The sequence below is a fragment of the Adelges cooleyi genome, unplaced genomic scaffold (assembly GCF_023614345.1).
Source record: "Adelges cooleyi isolate 19-005CV unplaced genomic scaffold, UGA_ACOO_1.1 ACOO_flye_CR_arks_rails_tigmint_CR_PRNA_108, whole genome shotgun sequence".
In the NCBI taxonomy this organism is placed as follows: Eukaryota; Metazoa; Arthropoda; class Insecta; order Hemiptera; family Adelgidae; genus Adelges; species Adelges cooleyi.
Window position 1 is genome coordinate 16,580,025 of NW_026095761.1, and position 21,355 is coordinate 16,601,379.

The 21,355-nt window shown below is 29.9% G+C and overlaps 1 protein-coding gene across 2 annotated transcripts in view; it reads left to right on the forward strand.

Moving 5' to 3' along the window:
- The first annotated feature begins 7,096 nt into the window (after positions 1 to 7,096).
- The window catches only part of LOC126846651 (adenylate cyclase type 2), an 82,025-nt gene continuing 67,766 nt past the window's right edge, over positions 7,097 to 21,355 (forward strand). For both annotated transcript variants that reach the window (XM_050586354.1, XM_050586362.1), the window contains exon 1: positions 7,097 to 7,357. The gene's annotated coding sequence lies outside the window, so the exon portion shown is untranslated. The remainder of the gene's footprint in view (positions 7,358 to 21,355) is intronic.

Here is a 21,355-nt window from a genome sequence, read left to right on the forward strand (position 1 = left end):
TATGTATACATTATCATTTAGAGGTATAATATTTTTTTTTTAATGAAATTTTATTATGATACAATTGATTTTTTTTAACAATTATTTACTAGAAGTAGATAAATAATTAGTATTATACTATAATTATACTGTATTATTATAATTGTGTATTATCATTATAATTAATATTATTGAACTTTATTTTGTTGTATTTTTTACCCGACAACTAAACTTTGTTTAAAAATACGTGTCCTTTTAATAAACAGTTAAAGGTATTGTAATTATTTTCTTCTTCAAAATATTATTATTAAATTGACCTGGGTAACAATTTGGAAAAATTGCGATTTAAAATCAGATTACTAAGAAAATGGTCAACAATTATGTACTTTCCTTGAGCATATTGTTATGATTTAAAATGGCATAGTCAATTCTAGTTTAGACAGCTAAATTGAAAAAAGTAATATTTCAGTCTTGCTAATTCTTTTTTCTATTAAATCTAAGTAGTGCTCGCTTGTCTAAAATTTTATATAACTCGGTATAAACCTGCACAGTAAGAAATTGACTGAAATGCAATGACTATTATAGCCTATTAAAGTATTTACAACATAATATTTAACTATAAACATATGAACCTCTATAGTGCTTGATTTGGTGATATAATGTATTCCCCAAACAAATTTATAAAAAGAGATTGTTGTTATTGGAAATATATTTTTTAATTAGTCAATCGATATATTTCTTGGTAATATACTTCAGTTCCACATGGAATGAAAAATAACTGTACCTACGCTAAAATATCTGAACAATACTTGGGGTTCCGAGTTACCTCACCATCAAGACAAAAACTGCGTGGATTAGGTCTATATACGATGATGCTATTTTGTTTTCAGTTCTCTCCTTATAAACTATTGTGGACAACCGCGAAAAAAACATTTATTTTTTTGAGTAAATTTACACATAATATAGTAGGTCAAATCTGTAGGTACAATACACATTAAGAATACTGCATATTTCAGTATAATTCAGCTATGTCCTTAAAAATAACATCACATTGTTACACTAACAAGATTTTGTTGTAAATAATATTACCATAATTTATCCCGTTATCATGCTGGATAACCTCCTTGGTACCCTTTTTTTACGCATAAGTCCTCTATAGCTTGATGAGTGGCCGTTCAAGCTGTCGATACCCGGATGTCTTAGTCCGTAGTATTAAGTTAATCTTAAGTATACCTGGACGACTTCGATGTATAAGACCACCATAGTCTTTTGCGAGTCCGTACAAACTATCGACACCCGGATGTCTTAGTATTAAGTTAATCTTGAGTATGCCCGGATCGACTTCGATGTATAAGACCGCCTTCGACTTATGTGGTCGCCTAAGCCGTCAAATCGGATTTAATCTCTCCCGTGATCCTGCAGGACAACCCTTTGATACCCTTATTGTCATTATATCCATTATCCTCGATTTCTTCAATTACATTAAATAGTGCATGCTACCAATTAAGTACGGACTGGCTCACTTCACTGAGACGGGGCTACCATACATTGCTGGTGATTTTACAGTAAATACAATTTGAAGCATCATATAATTATATAATATTATCATATAGTACAATCTCCCCCCCCCCCAAACCCCGAGAATAAGCAAAATTAAATTATAGATATAATAATAGTTTTATTCAGACGGTCCGGTCGCCACTTATCGGCATTTGAAGATCGAAGCATTTATTACCAATCAAAAAATATATAGATAGTTACTAGCCAAGTATCTTTTAATAATGATCAAATGAACATTATTAAAGAGTATTATAAACCTTTTTAGTTATATTGTATCTTAATATACTACTTACAAAACTGTTGGTAAGCACTTAACGAGTAATAGCCGACGCGACGGTGTGAATCGCACTTGTAAGGAAACTAGCATTCTAAAACCTGATGAAACAACCCTTCCTGTGTGAGAGCATAAATTATACATGTCTATTGTTTCATTATATTGTAAAAAGCCATCTCACCAACAATGTCATTCATATTGTATGTGAAACACAATTGAATACACTTGAAAATGTAATTGTAAATGTATGTCTATGCATGACCTTACCTTTTTCCTACCCTAAACTTTGAAACTCTAATAACTTTAAAAATAATTATCCAAAATTGGTTATCGACCTGTCAACATTTTCGGCAAATTAATCTTAATTAAAAAAATGTAATTAAATATGTACGTTCCTATTTAAGTTCCAAAAGTTGATAGCGCTCTGGAAAATACTAAAAAAGGTAAATATTTGGTAATTTTATAACATAAATAAAAATGTTTTCACGAAAAAAAAAAAAAAACCATAAAATTGTAATTATTTACCGAGACAATGAGTGTCTTACGTTAAATTGATCACCCTGTTAGTATTCAAATACTACGGAATAATTTATGAAATAATAACATTAATATTTTTTCCCTTCAACACGGCGCCACGTGTATACAATATTGGTGCATTCATGTCGGTCATAGACACGAGTTGAAAGGATTGAGTTGCCGCGACAGGCGTTTTACGAGAAAGTATTTTGAAAATATTTAATAGTTCATATACTTTGGGCAGGTTTACAATTATAATTTCTCCTTGGCCCGTCAGAACTAGCGCGACCTAATTAATTGATAGGATATTCGGAAGGAGTCATACCATATTATATTTTATTTAAACAATATTTTAACATCGACCGTTAACAATCCACCCATTTACTTAGAAACGCGCTCGTAATTGATGCGATTTCAAAACGAAATACAAATCAATATACATAAATAATATGATAACATATACATAATATAAGGTCACTAAGTCAGAGATCGGAATTTATTTTTTAATTTAATACAATAATAGTAAACATCATTATCACGTCCTTTATGAAGTCGTTAAATTTCATGTATGTGTTTTGCGTTACATATTGGGTCCGTACGAGAATGAACTTAATATAATTACAGCTGTAAAATTTTACTTTAATAGGGGCTTGGATTGAGCGTAGTAATTTGTTAGTAATTATAGAAACGACTGTTAAAAATGTAATATTTACTATTTGTAATAATTCCATAGCGGTAATACCTACTTCTAAAGAAGAAAAACTGACCGCACAGTAAGTCTTTTATACAGTAGGGCTCTTAGACATAGTCCGGAATAGATACGGATGTATGATAATTAAGGCAACTCATTCTAGAGCCTTCACATTATCCAGTGTCTATAGCTTTCGTCATCTTTTGTCTTTCGACAAAGTGGTGCTCCAACATGTGATAAGATTTAGACTCTCACGCTCTACCGACTGACCTGGCCGGGTTTACTATTGTTACTACACGTGAGTACATTAAATCACAAAATTAAGTAGTGAAGATACTTTTTAACTCATAAAAACATTCATTTCTGTATTGTAAAAAAGGGATAAAAAGTTTTGAAAATAAGTACCTATACTTACGTTTAAAATATATCTTTTTATCTTCGTACCTAAGATAAAATGGTTTGTGTTGTTTATAATAGTCATAGCTCATAAGTGCCTGGTGGTACGACTCGACGGTTTTTTAAGAAAAATGTTACAACCATTTGATTACTATGTTTGTATGTTACAATTTTTATCGCCCTAATAATAATAATAGCTTAGCTGATAAAAACAGTTTTTCATTTTTATAATATAACAACAAAACTAGTAGAGTAAATCATTTGACGTATAACTGGATGTTCAAGTATAAAATGCTCAAAAAAAAAAAACCCATTGTTTTTATACAATACACAAGAAAAATAACGATTTTTTGTGCGTTATCTTTTAAACTTTAAAAAACCACTAAGCTAAGCCGTTTTTCTAGGATCGGTTATAGCCATTTTATAACTTTCCACATTTTTAATTAAAATATAAGCATCTCAACTTAAGCTGAAATGCATAATATTTTTATGATATAAAAATTTAACTTTTGAAGCATATAATGTTACTGACACTTAAGACAACCTAAAGATCTCAATTAATAATACAAAATATCAGAATTTTCTAATTTTCTTTTGTGTTAACAAAAGAAACGAAAAAGTAAAAACTCTATGTATGTATTTTATATTAATTGTGGGTAAGTACAACACTCAAAGAGTTATTACTTATATTTATTTTCGAACATATTTTCGAAGCTGACCAAAAGTTTTCTACTGACAACGTGTTTTTTGTGGTCTAGATTTAGACTAAATGTAAGGTAGATAGAGCGAACTGAAAAACAAACATAAATAATGAATTTTGACTAATGTCTTTTTTTTTTTTTAAGAATGACAGCCATAAAGAATAATTTAGAGTTATTGCACTTAAAAATAGCATTGTAGCTTTAACACATGGAACCTCACCCGCCAAAGGATATTTTTTCCCGTTTTAAAATCATTAAACATTGTTTCGCATTATTGAAACTATGCCTTCATCAAATCAGTTGGAAATAAATTCACAAAACTCTATCAAAGCAAAAATAAAACTCGAACAATTTGAACAGATAGAAACTCTTAGTATTATTTTTTATTGAAAGGCTTTTATTCTAGTGAGTTCAATAATACATTTGGCGAACAAGTTAAAATGAATATTTTTTATTTGGACAATTTGTTACAATTTTTCTAACAATAAGTATAATATTTATAATATTATTATAACGCGACAAGACCGATTTAAGTGATCTGTCAGCGAAGGTACTTGAATTTAAATATGTATATGAATATGTTAGGTATATGAATTTAAAAATAAATACCTATTTGACAGATAGAATTATTAAAACGTGTGAATACGTACAATGTACAAATACCAGCTAAAAAATTTAAAAGTCCATAAATGCACATCTACACATCTGGGTAAACAATGGTTATACCATGATTTTTTTACTTGTACGCCGTGAACGCCAATATCGAACAAAGGATAATTCACGGACAGAAAACCGAGTTTTTTTTATGATTTTACGAGCGCTATTAAACTTTCTCAGCAACGTATTTGTGATTCCAAGTCATAAAAGCATTCGTCTATTTGTACACATAAAATGCACATTTTTAATTCATGGAACGTGCACTCATACTTTCATTTTACTTAAGATTTGTGATCCGGCATTCAAAAGAAAACCGCAAAGGTACCGGAAAGAAGAATTCTTAATCTATAAAGTCAGCGTTGTGTTTCAAAGTTGTTCAATCAATCTGTAAGTCGAGTAAATTGGACGAAGCAATGAATGATATTTTTATAACCCCACACAACAAAACTAATTTGTATTCTTTCAAAATGTTGTCGAGTATTTGTTCTCAGTGTTTCCAAAATTTGAGATATGTTTTAATATTGGTTTGATATAAAATTTTATATTAAAAAAAATGTTATTTACAAATTTTTGTTTTGATGTAATTTAAATAACATTTTTAAAATGCCCTTACAACATATTTGAAGATAACATTTTTGAAGCATTTAATTTCGTACCAAAACATTATTAAAAATTATTGGAAATATTTTAAAAATATTAACATTTTTGTTTTGCAGTTTGGTAATAAATTTATAAATATTAACATTTTTAAACGTTTTTTAAAAATTGTAGTGACTTTTTTTTATAAATGAAAAATCTAAAAAAGAAAATTGCTATGTGTGGATGAATCAACAGTCAACGGGTGCGCCTGAAAAGTCATTTCACTATGTGACGTTTAATTCTTATCGTATCTACCCTAAATCTAAAAATATGACTATGGGTGCGAGTTACACTAAAAACGCAATTTTAGCATAATAGCGTATACCATTATTTTTTTAATTTATAATAATTAAAATTAACATGCTTAAACAACTTTTATAGCTCCTAAAAATGATATAATATAAATCCGTTAAATATATTTAAGACCAAACTGTTTAATTTGCTGGAACTATAATTAAGGGTTAGAAATATCTTAAGGCCAGATATGTATTCAGCAAATAAATTCAATAAATGATATATATTTTGGTTATTGTTTTAAAATCTGGTGGTACAATGAAATTATATTTTATACTTAGGTTTAGGGTGAACCGGAATGTTTTTTTTCGAGTTTTATTAAGGTTGCTCGAGTGTTCAGTGCCGTGGTTTATAGTTTGAGGTGTTTCGGATGTAAAACCATGTGTTGGTAGACAGCGCTTTTCTACATTAGTTCAAAATAGTTCTATACTGTAGTGAGGAATATAATATTCGTGGGTGAACGTGAAATGGAGGCTAAGTCAACATTTTGTGCAAAATGAGTTATATACGCCGAAAAATTAAAAAAAAAAAAAATCATTTGTGTTTTATTTGTCAAAGTGTATTATTCAATGAACAATAAAGGAATCTTTGTCACTATTTTCTCATTTTAGTGTATTTTGTGATATGGCATAAATATTTTTGAATTTGCAATTCGATAGTGCAACAAGAGATTTGTCACTTTTATACTAACTTAAATCGTTTAGAACTATTATTATAGCGATCAAAGGGGTTTGTCTATTGAATAAGTTTTTAATTTGTTATATTTCTAAACTGTTTATAATATGTTCGAATTGTTTAATGTGACATAATTATAAATATTAAAAAGTATTGTATGTATTAAAATAATAAAATATTATTACTATTAAAATGACTTAAGAGTGAACGCAACTCAATAAGATTTGTCATTTTTTTTTTTTTTTTTTAACTCATAATAGCTATTTTGTTATTTAGTTTTATGAATCGAAATTCGCGCAGACAAGTATAAAACAAGTTTTATTGTGATATCCAAAAATGTTCTATCCTATCCTAACGCACGATCTATCATGTTCTCAAAATTATTTTGCTGACATTTCTTGAACACTTTTAGTTGTTGGCTTAACCCCATTTTCACGCGCACCCACGATTACATTAGATTGATAATATTTATTAACGACCTTGACCTTCGCCGCGAATACCCGACGGTCGTACTCATTATGTTATTATTATCATATATAACACAATAAAAAATAAACGTAAATCGTGTAATTTGTCCAACAATATCCCGCGGCAATGATGACCGCCTGGAACGGGTTGTGTTACTACGCTGACGCAGGCGCTTTGTGATGGCGGCGGCGGCGGCAGATGTTCTATTACGGTTATAACCGTTCAGACATTAGTAGTGGACTTGCCGCGGTCCCATGCCGTCGTTACCGTATCCGCAAACAAACGGTGCGCGATGATTCGAATCGTACGGATGGCGGTCGTACACGAGTTGACGTTTTGATCGACAAAAAGGGGGCGAAAAATACCCGATAATTTATTATCGATTTGAAAAATTTTATTGCAACTTGTTTGTTACCCTAGTAAATTAATTTTAACAATTCCCGCGGATAACAGACAGCGGCGACGGCGGTTCACGTGAGGCACCGGATGGAGAAAAAATCACATTAGGTACCCAAGATATATATGAATATAACGATAAATGTATATATATATATATTATATATACATTGTGTATATAATAACGCTGGTGTTCGGCGGCGCATGCATGATTTTGTGAAAGTGTAGTGGGAAAGGAACAAAACATTCGTTTATAGTCGGGGCATCCTCGTGGAAGAGGACGGGGAAGGGGCGAAGAGGGCAGTCACCCCTCTCTAGGAGTTAAAAAAAAAAAAAATTGGAAATTAATTCTAAAAACAAAAATGCAAGTATCAAAAATTGATCAGATGATTATAGAGGTCATTTACAACCGAAAACGTAGTATAACAAATTTTTAAAACTCTAGAGAATTACAAAAAGTTTTTTTACTGTTTTATCTTTGAATTACCTAATCCTAGATTGGGATATCGGTTGAATATAACCCCAAAAAATCGGAAAATTTAGGAAAAATGTATAAAAAAAAATACATTTGGGAATTTTACTTATTTTATTATTTTATTTAGTACATTATTAAAAAAACCAATTTTTTTTTAGGTGTAATATATTTTTTTTTTATTTTGAATTACAATAACTTTCCTCATTTTTTCTGAAAGTAACGGGTTTTTTCTACATTTTTTAGGAAAACACATTTTTGTGTAAATTTTTATTCCTATTGATACTCCGAAATTATTGATTCTAAAATACATATATCTGAAAGTGTACCCAAATTTAGTATTCACTAAGTACAATTCGCCCGTTCCTTAATTTTGATCTAGGAATGCCCTTGTTATAATTACTACAAGGAAATGTCCTATAAATCAAATCGAATCGTCTCAGATTAATGTCGGAGTGATCACAATCGCTCGAGTTATAGTCGTTTCAATGCATCAGTTGCACATATAAAATTGCAAATTGATAATACCAATTGTGTAGTCAATACCTACACATGCCAAAAACTGAGTTTAATAAGAAAACATTAAGCTTTAATACAAATGTATTGAGTTTTATACTATGTAAGTATGATAGTTGCATAATATTTATGTAATATATCGATGTCAATACTGAGTTTTAAAAAGGAACGTCGCATTTTAATATACACTAAGTAAACAAATTATGCAACAATGGGTTAAGCAATAAGCTTAATTAATTTAAATTTCACCTGACAAAATCCAATTGTAAGTCAAATTCAATAAGTTTTTACTTTAGAAATTATAATAACAAAGTTTTTTTTTTTTTTTAATGTGATGGCTATAGTTTTTTTTTAAGTATATATTATTACAGTCAGTAGAGTTTATAAGTCACAATGCACGAATAATTCGAATAAAAAAATTACAACTGAATGTCTTAACACAGTTATACCTAGTAGTAACATTCAATTATTTTGGTAATCGTTATTTTTTATACAACATTTTAGTCTTCCAAAAATTGTATCAATTTTATGCGTTTTTGATTTGTTTAAGAGACGTGTCTACTTGCAGTTAAGTGCTGTGTTGAGATTTTAATATTTATCAACATATAATATTGTATCATTAGAGTGCTTAAGAGTATTTTTGTATGAAGACTAAACTGATCTGTTAAAATATATACTATATGGTTAGGGTTGATCGTTTATTAGAATTTCTAGTATTTCCAAAAAGAGTCTTTGCTATATTCCTGCCAAATACATAAATAACAAAATACATCCATTGAAATATTGTTATAACAATTTAACGACGTATAAGAAAAATAACTGGTATTGTTTTTTTAACGTTTATGAAAATATAATATAAGGTTTATTTTGATTCTAAGCCCATTTTAAAATCCTCCACCTATTCCATTGCCGTACAGGGACATATATCAAAAGGTCTACACGTGGCAAATTTCTCAAGTAGGTTGTTTCGTAATTTATTTGAAGTTAATTTTACGGAAACCATGCACGTCTTAAGCTTAATGATATGAAAGAAGGAAAAAAACAGTAGAGAAGTTAAGTAAAACAGCTGTACAGTATATTTTAAGCTTAGTTGATTATTAATGAAATGGTAGGCTGTCCTGAAATAATAGGATAGAAATATTTGTAAGGTCTTTATTTATTTTATAGTAGAAATTATGTTGAACAGTTCATTAGTTGCACATGCATTTAATATGAATTTGACTTACATTTGTGTTACAATTACTTTGTAAATATTAACTATTTAGTGTTGTTATAGAATTTACATATTTCGATTATTCTTTAGTTTTTAACCTGCCATTGGTCAATAGGTATATATTATATAAGCAATTTAAATTAAAACTAAAACATCTATGTGTACATTTTTTAGTACGTCTCTTTAAAATGTTCTTTAATATTTTTAACTTACAATATTGTTGGTCTATTATAAACCATTCTATTGTTACTTAAATTTTTACTAGTAGTAGAGTTTTACAAATTTGGTGGCACATAAAAAACATTATTTTTCGACATAAATCGTGAATTATTTTTTTGTCAGTAACTGAATCTTTTTTGAACTGAAGAAATTAAATAACAATAAAAATTAGATTTTATAGTCAACAGAGACATCAATGAAATCGACGTGTCCTCTTAAATAAATAAATAAAAGCTGAAGACTGATTAATTATAAGCTGTGTTTAATTTACAACTATTTGCAAATAGTTAAATTTACTGACTTTTCAAAATTATTTAACATTTTTTATTCCAACAAATATTTGTTTTGCATTATGAACACTGTAACAGTCATCTTGGACGTACCTTGTTGATATATGAGTAGTGTATGTCTATACCTTACATTACACATCCACGTACAGCAAGAAGTCTATCTCGAATTTTACTTAATTAACGATTTTTCTTTCTACTCTTAAAGTAAATAAAGTTAACAAACTGTTGTAGTCGTCTACTTCGATAAATTATCGTCTTAAAAAAAATTAATTTCTTGTTATTTTATAAATAGTTGAAAATAACTTATCAATATGTATGTTCCTAAACCCAAAAGTCTCTTTCCCGAATATGTCCATTCAAACAGATTGTTTTGTTGACTAAATGTCAATACCTATTTGATAACATCACACACAAAACCGAACCACAGAGAGCTGACCTATTGTGATGGTATTAATACATGACAATTTAATATTTAACGTTCACTATGTCATGAGTAAATATTTTGCCCTAGGCGTATGGCTGGAGTGGTTAGAATTGGATGTCAGTGTATGAGTTTTATTTACTTTAAATTAAATGTTTTGTTCAGTGTCATCATAATTAAAACGACAACCATGTTTACGAGGCAAAATAATTTATGCTGAAAACACACATGTGACTGCATTAGGCGATCATAATGTGTGCTCTCTATAAAAGCGGGTATGATCCTAAAAGCGTAGCTTCTAAAGTATGAAAATTAAACTTATGCTATACCATAGTAATATATTATATTGACAGAACATACATGTGTAATGTGTAACGAAAATCGAAAGATGATATTCACCGGTTAAGTATTATCTAAAATAAAAGCTAGCCCTGTGGAGTCAGGCACAGTATGAATGTGATCGGGGAGGTCATAGGCTATCAAGAATTATTGTAATCGAAGGTGGTAAAATCACACTTAGATGCGTATCTGTATGGATGGTAAAAATATTAAATACCGTCAAAAGCACTGTAAAGAAAATATTATTCTTAAAGTTATATTTTCAGTATTAGGGTGAATATGATTAGGGTTCGTAATTAATAATATAATGAAATAGTTTTTTAGATACCTGTTGACTGTCGAGTCATTCACTCATAGCAAACTAGAAATTTAACATGACACGAATGTATTACCTACCTTTTTTGGTTTTTCTTTAATTAAAAATAAGCTCAACTACAGATTTTCAATAAATATAAGGTATATATTATAACCTCTCCCTAGATGTACCTTCATCTAGTTTTCAGACCCTAGGGGTTCCTAAACTACACCCAAAAAAGGAAATAAAGAAAAAGTGTATAACCCTTTCTAGAGGGAACAATGTTTGATATTTTTTTGGTTTGTCAACGTATATCGGTAGTATTGTATCTCAAGAATATTTTATACAAACTTTTAACCATTTTGAATATTAAAAAAAAAAAGCTACAGTCTACTTAAAGCCTAACGGCTACAATTATAAAACATGGAACATGTTTAACCTCCTGAATATTGATTTTTTCTGATTTATAATCTCCTTTCGATTTATGATGATAGTATAGTCTTAATTATATGCTCTGGTCAAATAAACAATAATCTTGTTGCTTAGTTATAGCGCTATTTTAGTATCGCAATTTAGAGTCGTTTTCGGGCTGGGGGGTCAAAGCTAAAGCATATTCCATGCTAAAAAAAGTTGTAACGTGCCGTACGTTTTAGACGAAAAATATGTAAGTTTAGGTACAGAGTGTATTTCTAGATTTTGAAGAGGAAGGGGTTTTAGAGTTATCGTGAGTGCAGACATAAAAATAAAAACTTACCTTTGTAAAAACAATACCTTCTCAGCTCGGCATGGCAGTTTAAAATGTAAAATTATTTAAATTTTTACGTTAAAATTAAAAATCCAAAATATGCGGAAAAATGTTTTATTTATTAATTTGTTTCAAAGATTTTGTGTTTTAACATCAAAGATTATTTATTAGTCTACCTATACTGTTGAATAATTGTTAAGTAGTATCACGATACTTAATACGTCTCTTTTTATGTTTCAACTTTTGACCCCTCGGCCCAGATAGAGTAGGTACCACTTACAATTTTCGATCAATAATCGATCATAGAAACCAGTGTGACTTATTTTTTTGAAATATTGTAAACCATATTATTCAACTTCAGTGGCACAACTAGGATTTATTTTTGTAACGGGGATTAACAGGCCTCATGTTCCCCAGCTTGTACCGTTTTGCTTAAAGTTAGTTTCTGTTATTACTTTACCACAAACTACAAAGTTACTCGAAAAAACAATAGTTTTCCAGTTGTCGAAAGTTTTCACTAGAAACATTAATTATGTCTTTTGGCACCTTATGGTTGTCTTGGAAATAATGTATGGCCATCCATAAGTCGAACATATTGTGTAGTTTGAATCTGTACATTTATAGAAATGTCATTTTTCTAAAGTTATATACAACTGGAATGAATGGTTGTTTATAAAGTTGCTTTGTTAATCGTAATCCTATTAATTAAATTACTTTATGTTGATGTATGAATGCAAGTGTGTGTGTTGGTGAAACTAAAAAAACTTTAAGCTAGCACGCGAGAGGGATTAAAATACATCTAATCCACGTGTCTAAATATAATACTCATATTTTAAGTAAGTAAGTAGACGGGTCTTTCAATTTAATATTCGGTCAGGTGGATATTCATGTTTGCATGATTGATACAATATTTTTATTTAGATACTGTATTAGTTTCAACGCGGAGATGAGACAGCATTTTTTTTACTATGTTGTATTTTTATTTTTTGTGTTTGGATATCTTAACCGCTGAACCGATTTCTTCGTGGAGCTACTCTATAGATCAGAAATCGTACCTGAAAGGTACATTATTTTTTTTATATCGGATACACCGCAAAATATAAAAGATATCTTTTTAGGTAAACAAAACATAAGATTTTAAAATACAATTTTTATTTTTTATAAAAAAAGGCATTGAGACCCCACTTTATACAGTTATTTTACGTTTATTGATATTGCTAATCATTATAATATTATGATAATACCTGATATAGCTATTTATTAATAATGAAGTATTCCATGACAAAAAACTCTAAATTATTACTTTTTTTTACCTCAATGATTTTATCGTTTTTTAAGCGAAATTTCTTAATTGCAGGTTCATTAAAACAATCGGTTATTGAGAAAAAATGTTTTATTTATAACCCATAAAAGTGGAGAATTGGGATAACTCTGACAGTCACTATTAATGGCGAAAATGTATGTACAAACAATTCTTCGCTTAAATTATGTGAAATGCTGGAACAAAGCCGTTAGGTATATGCAAAAATACATCTTAAAATGCACTTTATAATCTTTGATTAAAACCAATAGGATGCAAAACGATAGGTAGATAATAATTATGCGATTTTGCGCGCTCAACAGCTTTAGATCGAGTTACGAAACGATGAGTCCTGTGACATCTTAAATTAGCAGCTCAGACGTTATTTATGGTCTTCTCATAACCGGTCGGAAGTGATACCAGAGACGTATTTTGAAAAATATCTAAATCATTTTTCATTGTGAAACACTACTGAGACGACCGGCACTTGATTAATAGTGTCACGTACCCCTGGTAGGGTAGTAGGTATAGTAACGAGACATGTTCTGTAGTCCTATTGGAAACCTAAAACCTGCTATAGAGGGTTTTCCATATTAATGATTGGTGAAATCTGATCGAATTGTTATTATTGTTTAATATATATTGCTTTGGCCTCTGGGTATTTTTTGAAGAACATCCGTTTGAATTAATAAGAAAAAAATACTCCATGTGTGTGAAATTTAATTAAAATATTTATCCTTGAAACGGAAGATTACAATACAGGGTGATTCTTTTATCATGAACCACTCAATATCTCATAGGCTTTAATAAGAAATTATAATATATTTTTTCATATTGTTGTTATACAATGTGATCGCAATTTTTCAAATTTGTTTTTGTTTTTATCCCCCTCCCAACTTAGTTTTTTTTAATGAAACTTAAATGGTAACGTATATATTTTATTAATTTTTAAATTAGGAATAATGTACTAAAAATTTTGACTGGTCGATAACCAGTTTCGGATAACTATTTTTGAAGTTTCAAGTTTAGGGCAGGAGGAAAGGTGGAGTGTAGTATTATTTTTAGATATTGAGTGGCTCGTGATAAAAAAAATCACCCTGTATACATATTATCTGTCATGCATTCTTGCGCTGTTACCATACGAATATTATTACAATCCCCGAATGAATAATATTATTATAGTATACTACTGTCGTTGGCGTGCATTTTTATTTACACGCTCCTTTGCGGTAGAAAATTGCGAATACTTACTCGCCCTTTGAACCATAACATTAAAATGTGTTCTACGTAGTAAAATTGTTGTTGTTGTATCTCATACAGGTTCATTTTTCGCCTCGAATCTCTTAAACCGTCCTTGTTAATCCGTGGTTCTCGTATATGCTATTAAAAATTACATGCTATAATACAACTGTAAATAATGCATGTTTACAGGGTGTTTGCAAATTATAAGTCACGTTATAATATAAGGACTGTAGGTCGTTATGTAAAGGGAGAAAAGAGGAATTACATTTTTTTTTACTTTAGTTTAAATGTAATTACACAAGGCGTGAGCAAAGTAATAAAAAAACACACCATGATAATATTAGATAAATAATTTAATTCATTCACAAATAAAACATTTCACACTAAATTTAAATCTAATACAGCTTACTAATCAGATCTTAAGTTCATAAACAGCACTTAGAAAAATAATAAGGGGTTGATGCCATTTATTTGTTTTTTTGGCTGTGGTCTACCAGCGCTTTTTAATATAAAAACATATTAATAAATCATCATCATCATCAAGCATAACGGGCCTTTAAGGCCCAACGCTGTCATCATGAGATGATAGTTTCTAAACGGATTCGCTGTTCAGAACAGGTCGTCAGTCCGTCGCAGAGAGGGGGTTGGTGGTTCTTTTTTACCGGACGATTGCTCGTCCGGCAAACGGAGCGCCCGTGACCGAGTGTCGCACCGGCGACAGTGAGCGCAAACATACTGCTGCCTTTAGCCATACCCACTTGGCCACTCTTCCTCCTCCATTTTAATAAATATGCATTTTAAATGTAAAAACATACAAAACAAACGTACAAAACTTCTCCAATTTTCTATTAAAACTGAAACTGGGACCCTTGAGTAAGAGGAGGACATAATAACCGACAAAGTGTCACAAAAACGCTGTCACGCTGTTATCTGATAAGAGATAAGAGATTAGAGATTAGAGATGAGGGATGGAGTTGAAGGTGGAGATGGGGGTGAGAATGGGGGAATGGGAATTATTTTACTCAGCCCTGGCAGACTAAATTTCGGGCAACGTCGGGTCCGGACAGCTTGTAATCTATGAAATTTGTTGAAACCGTTTTATTAAAAATAAAACTATATTTATTCTATAATATTCTTAATTTATTATAAAATACATAATATTAAAACACACTTCAAAACTAATTTTCTCAAATTTTAAAGCCCAAGGTTTTAATGAATTATTTTTTAAATGGTTTCCTATTTCACACGTATTACACTAGCTATTTCTGATTTCGCTCGCCTAGCCTGTTAGGTTGATCCTTTTACCCTTTTACTATGCGTGTCTTGACTATTTCCAGTTGTTACTCCTGAAATTCTCGGGTCACATTCATCTCCACCATTATATATTGTAAAATCCGTTTTCGAATTCCTAACTGACAGACAACCGACATTCCATTATAAAACCTATAGATTGTTGAACTTTCTGCATTGCATATTGCAAACAACTATTGCATTTCATACATATTTTGAATTAGATTGGTTTATTCGATAATATGCGTGTGTGTATTAAAAAAAAATGTATTATGTGATTAAAGTTTTATAATAGATATAGTGCTCTGAAATAGACTAAAAACTAATAAACGCGCTTTGCGTATGAGTGTTAAAAAAGACAAGTATCTTTTTATAAACATTAAACTTGTTCAATGATCTCGTTAATTGATTACATATAATAAATTGTCTGGACGATCCTTGTAAGACTCTGGGCTACAGCTATCATTTCAGCATGACGCCGTTTCAATAATACACGAATCGTCTCGCATACTATATTAGTTTATGTTTAACCAACATAAAGTGTTTAACATAAGTCGCCCAGGTCATTTCTATAATAAACACTAATTATTAATGGTGTTAATTAATCACATAACGTACATACTAATACGTGCGTCTTCAAAAATTCTAAACATTATATTGTTATATGATGATCACGTCATCAATATAGGTAAATTTATAAAAATAAATATGGGCAGTGCTTCCGACTTCCTATGCACAGTTTCCAAACATGTCTGGTCATCTATAATAATTTGTAAGCTAGCCCATTTGTTTGATTCCAACCAGCCCAGAATTATTTTCGAGTCTATCTAGTATAGGGGATATATAGATGTTAGCGAGATAATTTACCAGCATTGCATAAAAATATATGTCAATGTGTCAGATTACCGTGATACGCACAATGTATGTAAGCGTTACTATTGAACAAATGGTGGGTACGACTGAATAAATCAATGTTTAATGTATGTAATTTTTGAGGCTTAGACAATAAATTAAAAACGATAATGATTGTAGGAGATACGAGGATGTTACGATTAGTGTAATATGCCAGAGAAATATAAGTCAAGTATATTAAAATTCACTTTTAAGAGTTAAAATTGACCACGATGTAACCTATATATTTATTAACAAAATTGAGAATAGTTTACTGACATTTTTGTCTGGTCGATAACCAGTATTGAATACATATTTTACAGTTGTTAAAGTTGTTTAAACATTAGATTTAAACATCTTTAGCGATTAACTTAGATGAGAGGTGAAATGCGTGACGTAGTTCGATATTTTCCTGCGTGATATTTTACTCAACCGCACTACCCCTCCCAACATTTCAAAGGCTACAAATAATTATCAAAACTGGTTATGAAAATATGAACTATTAAATATGTTCAGTAAATTATGTTTAATTTGAATAGTTAAAAAAATACATAAGTTACCGCATGTAAGTTTCATAAGTTGAGGAATCTTGCAAAAAAGGTAAACATTTAAAACATTTTTAGTATTGTAAAATAACCCAATCAAATATGTTTTTAAAACAAAAACTGCAAACAGCAAAATTTCAATTATATTTTCCGAAAAAATAAATATCTTACGCTATAGTAATCACCTTGATAGTTTGATTAGTACCTTGATCATTTATCAGTTTTTAGTCATTTGTTGTCTAGTTGGTAATTATTTTAACATAATTATTGTTTATAATACATATAAATAAATGCAATTATAGTAATTAATGTAAACACAAATAAATAAAGAAGTCTGTATAATTGTGAGTTTACCTAGTTATTACATACATATAATATACATGAGGCACCTGGTTTCAAAACCAGATATACATTTTTTGAAAATTTTTAAAAAACAACAAATAATTTCTTTAGATAGAACCAACCAAGATTTTCAAACAAACATAGTTTGAATTTGTTATATTATTTATTTGATATTCAATAACAGTTTTACATAACATGTAATACATTGTGGTCACAAAAAAAACAAACACGTTGTCAAAATGTCTGATTTTGACAACGTGTTTGTTAATAATGTTATGTAGATTGGTATTCGAATAGTATTATAGTTATTTTAATTGTTTATATTTATACTTTCTGTTTAAGTTATTTTGATAAAACATAAACTTAAAAAACGATAACTCAGCTAACCAAAATTAAAAGAATCCACGAAGTGATTTTTATTTTTGAATTTGCTCGTAACAGTATTTTTTTTAAAGAAATTTGATAAAGTTTTTGTAATTTGTATTTTTTAAATTTAATATTATTATTTCTATTCAATTCCATAGCGTCGATGAATGTAAGTGTGGAGACTTTAACTTCGCTTGAGTTCGATGGATGTTGTATTTTATAATTTCAGAAAAAAATTATTTTCAAAGAAATATTTATTTGTTTTAAATAAAGATAGGAGCACAACAATATATAGACTAATTAAAAATAAACAATATTCCGGGGGGCATGACGGTGCGCTTTTTAAAAAAATTCATTTTCTCAAGAGTTACAGTCATTTAAAAATGTTAAAATAGTTTCTATTTCTAAACTATGTATTGAGCGTTATACTTGGAATAATGAAAAAAACACACCACTTTTAATTTTATAATGGGTGCTTTTACTCTAAAACCAAAATTAAGCGAGTTACTTTCAGTCTGCTTAAATATGTAGAGATGAAAAAAACATTTTTAAATCGCTTTCAAGGATACTGTGATAGTCCAAAAAATAAATTAACTACAAAAATAGAGTCCTAGTTATTGAACTAATAATTACACATCACAGTTTAACCTTTAAATAAGAATTTTGTAAAAAATTGCCTATACTTTGCTCTTTAAAAATGGGCGGTGCGACGCCCTCTTAAGAAAGGTTTTTTTAAAAGTCCGCTCTTTATATGCGTTACTCGGTTTCTGAAAAATAATGTTTTTGAAAGGGTGTTGAAGTTTTTTCACTTATTTTTTAGCGAAATTGTGTATAAATCTAATAAATGTGACCGTTGAATAAGCGACTTATAATGAGATAAAGTTCAGTACCTTTTTACGATTTATTCAGAGCTTAATCTATAGTAATGGCAATGTACATAAGCCAATCTCATAGAAAATCACTAGCTATTGATCTCAAATGGGACATCGGTCTGAATTACTGAGATTTGTGGAGTAAATATAAAAACTCAGGAAGTATTATCGCTCTGTGCTACACCATTGCAGTAGACTATCATCGATCAGTGTTGTGTATACTTTAGATTTTACAAAGCACAAGTAAGAAATATTAAAATGAATTCATAATTCCTAACTTTCATTCTGTAATTTTATTTATTAATGTCTTGATGTAGATTTATAATTTGAATTTCTGAAACTGCAACTCTCCCACTCAATAACTTAAATACATTAAAATGAAATAAATTATAGATATATTTCATGGTACTTATGATATAAACATTTATTGTTTCTTCTTGACGAGCGGTTTTGTAAATTCTACCGTAGTAGAATATTTACAGTAAATTTACTCCTGTGGTCGTGGTTGCGTTTTCAAAGACTTAATTTGACATTTTTCCAATTTTATCAATCCTAGATACCTAGGATTTTCTCACGGACGTTGGAAGGTCTGATTGTTTTAGACAGGCGTTGAGCATGTCATCTAGCGTTTGTGTTACCGGAAAAGTTTGGCGGAATTACTGAGACAAGTCATCTAGTTTAATATTATAATGCATTCAAGGTCCCAAAGATGGATATTAGAGCTAAACTAAACGGGACAACAAAACACATTATGTTCCATTTACATTTTATCGGTACGTCCGATCCGTTTAAATTTAAATCGTATCGTTTAACCCATTTAGGTTGTGTTCAAATGGAGAAACGATCACGTCACTGATCGCATCAGGTGCGCTAACAGCTTAATTATTATACGAGCATAATTACTGCAAGGCGGCAGGTGGTGACCGTCAGTGTGGTTGACCGCTGTAACTATCTCGCACTGGGCTCACGAAACGAATATCCATAACAAACTGCCGTCGGATGGACAGACCCTTCCGGTGTTGTTGTTTTATGTAAATCGGGTACGTCATGAATATTGTATACTGACTTAGTTAATCTGGGCGATGCGTCAATTAACGCGTATCGCTCATTTGTCATATCTGCCGAAATCCCATCGCAGCCGGAGAACAAGTGTATCATCAATTAATTATTTTTAAATATATATATATGTACATTACATTATATATACCTAATACAGTTGTGCCGGGTTATAATGATAAAACAAGTGTACGTCATGTTTTGATCGATGTTGTCGACTCCGTTCATGGTAAATATATTTTAATTATAGTGGAAGTGGTGCATGGAAACCCGAGCGAAAACCTGCAACTTACAATAATTATTATCGACTGGCCCGTCGAGTAGAAAGCGTCTCTTAAACATTGTCTGCGACAGAATCGAGTTGAGTTTCGAGCACGGTATTATCTATAATCGTGATTTCGAGTCTTTCCGTTGTCGAGAATGATCCTTATCGTGCCTGTCGTCCGTGTCTTTTATAAAAATGTGCATAGTTGACGGATTTTTGACTATCTTTCTCTCTATCTTAGACATGTAGGTAGAGATTACAATCAAAAAACAAGATCTTTAAATAGCAGTTTTCTTTATGTTCATCAAAAGTGTCATTGTCATCAGAGAGCCGATTGTTATTTCGTACTTATGATATCATCTACGTGGAGTAAAAATTGTCATTTTGTTTGTCCGATCTAAGATAATATGTCTGATAAGGCACATTTATAAGCCTACAATTATTTTTCAAAGATTAGTCAAGTAGTTTTGGAGATTTTATTCACCACATATAAGTTTATACTTAACAGACCTCCAAAAAAATCGATATTACGTCTATTTAAAATTTTTTTTTTTTTCAAAGCTTTCCCAGAAACCAAATATTTTAATTTAGAAGATAAAAACAAATATCAAATCTACCAGCATTAATAAAAAAGGAATATCATTTTATAAACGTTCTTAATGTTAGCTACAGTTTTTCTTCAAAAATTGTATAGAGTATTATTTATGATTTGAGATATATTTCTAGTATTTACAAAACCAGTTATATATTTTTATAATAGTCTAGGTATGTTTTAGTGTTATATTTTTCGAAAAAACTTGTTGAAGTTAAAGGGCGTTACCGTTATTTTTATTTAGTGGTCATTCATTTTTTTTTTTTTTTAATTCCCAAGTGTATTTGATCAATGCGTAAAAAGAAGACCTTTTAGCTAAGAAAAGCCAGTTTTCGTCCTTGCGGGATAGTATCTAAACTATATACAGCAAAAATAAACTATTTTCAAGGCCCAAAGGAGAAGGGTTACACATACATAATTGAATAGTGTGGCAATACTTTGTATTGTATATTGAACCGCACTACCTATAGAAATAATAGGTATACCTACTAAAGGACGGGTGACCGTTAAAGTTTCACTCATTGTGAAACATCTACGGTCTAGCAGTATTTTAAATGTTAAAAACCTTTGGCTAAGTAAAATGAATAATAAAATGCGTTTAATTGATTTCTGGTAAGAAGGTCAAGCCTGAGTAAAATTACTCTTCTGTTTGTCCACAAACATTTTTTTTTTTACGTATTATTTAAAAGCTTTTAGCCGTTTTAAATCATTTAGTCACCAAAAGCAATACAAATATACTACTTGAATATTTTAATATGAAACCCGTTTGTATACATTATACAAAGAGCGCATAATTATTAACACTGGAATAGAAAATAAATTAAATTTATGAATTATA